Source organism: Helianthus annuus, chromosome 8, assembly GCF_002127325.2.
Source record: "Helianthus annuus cultivar XRQ/B chromosome 8, HanXRQr2.0-SUNRISE, whole genome shotgun sequence".
NCBI classification, from domain to species: Eukaryota; Viridiplantae; Streptophyta; class Magnoliopsida; order Asterales; family Asteraceae; genus Helianthus; species Helianthus annuus.
In genome coordinates, this window is record NC_035440.2 from 33,081,661 (window position 1) to 33,085,646 (window position 3,986).

Here is a 3,986-nt window from a genome sequence, read left to right on the forward strand (position 1 = left end):
CCTCAACCCGGGGTGATAAGTATTAGAATTCATATTGTTATAATTTCTACCACCCCCTCCTTGACCTTGAACGACATGAACTTCTTCATATTGCCCTTCCACCATTCCTTGGCAATTTTCAGCCGCATGACCTATTTCATTACACAATGCACAAATATCATAAATTTGATTAGTGGTTTGAACATTACCATCGTCAACCGCATGAACTTGCGATCTCGTGACAGCCGGTCGTGCTCTCCTTGATGCTTGAGCTTTTCTCTTTGAGGTAATGGCCATTTGTTCCAAAAACTCCCAATCTTCATTCTCGTAATTCGTGCCAAAAGTACCCTTTGTAATTGACATTAGATCACGAGCATCTTCGGCACTCAATCCCTCGTGGAAGGCATTCATCAACTCCCAAAGCTCAATCCCATGATGAGGGCAATTCTTTATCATCATGTTAAAACGTTCAAAAGCCTCATGGAACATCTCACCTTGTTGTTGTTGAAAGCTTCTCAACCCTTTCCTAGCATCATTCGTCTTTTGAGCGGTGTAAAATTCATCCAAAAAGGTTTGTTGCATTTCCCCCCATGTATATATAGATGCTGAAGGTAATGTGTAGAACCACTTTTTCGCCTTGTCTTCCAAAGAAAATTGGAATAGTACCAACTTAATATCATCGGCTGAGAATCCTTGACTCCCAAGAGTGTTGCAAATCGAGTCATAAGCCTCCAAATGAAAGTAAGGCTCCTCCGTTGCTAGACCTTTATACTTCGGCAAACTTTGCAAAGAATTTGTTCTCACTTCGAAAGTTCTTCCTTGGTCGTTGTGAGGAATAACTACCGGTGAAGGATTTTGAGTGATTACCGGCCTAAAATGCACTTCAATGCCCCTCGCATTTTCTCTAAGATGCCTCCTTAGTACACCGAACCTACCCATTGGAGGAATAGGGCCCATTGGCCTTGGCACATGCCCTTGTGGTGCAATTGGTTGTTGAAACTGTTGTTGTGGCATCGGTGGGCGTTGAATTGGCCTTTGGAAGTGTGGTTGCATATTTTGTGGGCGAACTTGTTGCAAAGGTACCGGACATTGCAATTGCGGCCCTTGTGGCCTTGGCTTAATGTGTTGTGGTATAATCTGATGTTGTGGCACTCCACCAACACTTGGCGTTACTTGAAATTGGCCTTGCACGTAACCGAACTCTCCTTGATCCCCATCACCTCCATAAGCATACCCATCTTCATCAAAACCCTCAAAATCTTCATATCCCTCATCATAACCACCTCCCTGAATTCCCAAAGTTTGCCCAAATGGGAGAGTCGAGTACTGAAAACCCGATTGGTTTTGTGGTCTAAAAGATGGCATGGCATGCACAATAGTGGAACTTGGTGCAATTGTGAAATTAGAAGATGATTGACCCGTAGTTGGGGGAAAGAAATGGGAAATTGGTGGGATTGTGGTAGAAGGGCTAAAGGTAATAGTGGGTTCGAATTGGGTAGTGATTGGTTGCGTGATATTGGTTGGTGTGACTTCAGTAGTGGTATTGGGTAAGATGGTGTTTGGTGATGGTTGGGTGGAAGTAGGTATAAAAGATGAGGTCGTATGACCCGTTGTAGGTGGGATTTGTGAATCAGCCATAATGTTTCTCGGTGTAATGGGTGAAGTGGGTGAACCAATGATCTTGTTTTCTCGTACTAAAACTCTGTTTTGCCATAACTTTCTTTCAATTTCCGGATCAAACGATAGCGGTGATGACCTGTGAGAGCCCCTAGTATGCATACACCTGAAGTACCTGCACACTAAACACAACCAACGTAAAGCCGAAAATAACGAAACAAAACTATTAAACTACACACGTTGCACACTACTCCCCGGCAACGGCGCCAAAATTTGACGTGCTGTCGTAGGTACACGTAAATTTAATCCAAATACAACTAATAGCTAGCGGTAAGTGGGTATCGAACTCAGGGAGTATGTGGAAAATGTGTGATTTTATAGCTTTGCACTTAAACTAAAATTAAACTAAAATGCAGAAATTAAAATTCAAGAATTGTTTGTTTTGGTTTTACGAACTACTATTAACTACTTAAATTGCAAATCAAAGATTAAGTTTGTAAACAGATTAAGAACAAGCGACCATCCTAAATTTCCAGCTTGCTTTTGACAATTGTGTTTAAATTCACTAGAAAGAATCACATAGACATGATTCGTGTATAATTGTTTGTTGTGATAAAAGGGAACTAAGTACTCGGATTATGACAATGCGAGGTTGTTACCCGATAACCAATTGATTAATATCCAACCCTAATCCCTCCCGTGATATCTCGATTGTCAACGACACCAAGAAAGTACGGTTTAGAATATGATTATAACATCACTCAACAATTTACAAACAAACATCCACACACCATAATAAACAAACAAACATTGCAAGTCTATTATTCTAGAAATACGAATCCAAACACAAAAGTCATAGACAAACCTTCAATTCAGGATGATCACCATAAGTTTAGCCACACATAGCTTGGTGAATCATCATAGCAACAAGTTCAATGTTCATACGGATCGAAAACACAAACAAATTGTTTAGAAAATGTTTACAACCAAGCAAGATAGCCAAAATCGCCCCTAGCAAGCTCCTAAACCGTCCAAAGCTGCGTTTTATCCACTTTAAGCTCCCGAACCGCACCTGAAACATAAGCAACCGTAGTTATCTAATTCAAGATAATTACACAATTAAATGAGGGATAAACTTGTCTTTTAACATCATAAAGGGTTGTCCAATGGACCACCCGTCACGCACGCGAGGACCCTAACGTGGTCACCGGTACGTTTCTCGTTAACAATCACTTTGCATCCGTATTATTTGACACTGGTGCCGATTACAGTTTCATGTCTGTGGAATTTAAACGTATGCTTGGGATAGAGTCTAGTAGATTGGATATTCCATACTCCATAGAATTAGCCAATGGCAAACTTGTGGAATCGGGTGAAGTTGTTAGAGGATGCACGCTAGAACTTGGTGAACGAAGATTTAGCATCGACCTCTTACCTATTCAATTGGGTAGCTTCGACGTAGTAGTCGGAATGGACTGGTTGTCCAAGAACAAAGCTAAAGTTGTCTGTCATGAGAAGATCATTCGCATCCCTTTGATGAATGATGAAACTCTCATCGTACGCGGAGAAAGACGAGACGCGCCTCTGCAAATCATCAGTTGCATGAAGGCACAGAAGTGCTTAAGGAAAGGATGTGTTGCTTTCCTAGCTCACGTGATAGACAAGAAGGCTGTGGAGCCGAAACTCGAAGATATTCCGGTAGTGAAAGAATTCCCTGATGTCTTTCCTGAAGATCTGCCAGGACTACCTTCGCAACGACAAGTTGAATTCCGTATAGACTTGGTTCTAGGAGCCGCTCCGGTAGCCAAGGCACCCTATAGACTTGCACCATCCGAGATGCAAGAATTGTCTACACAACTTCAGGAGTTGTTGGATAAAGGATTCATAAGGCCAAGCTTCTCGCCCTGGGGAGCTCCAGTATTGTTCGTGAAGAAAAAGGATGGAACTCTGCGGATGTATATTGATTACAGAGAGCTGAACAAGCTCACTATCAAGAATCGGTACCCACTACCGAGGATTGATGACTTATTTGATCAGTTGCACGGATCAAGCTACTATTCCAAGATCGACCTTCGATCTGGATATCATCAGTTAAGGATACAAGAAGAAAGCGTACCAAAGACCGCATTCAGAATACGCTATGGGCATTACGAGTTTCTAGTAATGCCATTCGGGCTGACAAACGCACCAGCGGTCTTTATGGATCTAATGAACCGCGTATGCAAACCATATCTCGATAAATTCGTGATTGTATTTATCGATGATATCCTGATCTACTCTCGGATGAAAGAAGAGCACGAACAACACCTCAGAACCATCCTAGAACTACTGAAGAAAGAGAAACTGTATGCGAAGTTCTCAAAGTGCGAATTCTGGATTCGCGAGGTACA

General features: G+C 41.9%; 1 non-coding gene across 1 annotated transcript; it reads left to right on the forward strand.

Moving 5' to 3' along the window:
* The first annotated feature begins 406 nt into the window (after nt 1-406).
* On the forward strand, nt 407-512 carry LOC118481495. Its single transcript, XR_004865704.1, has one exon. It is a non-coding gene; the product is annotated as a small nucleolar RNA R71 (small nucleolar RNA).
* Nucleotides 513-3,986: the final 3,474 nt, after the last annotated feature.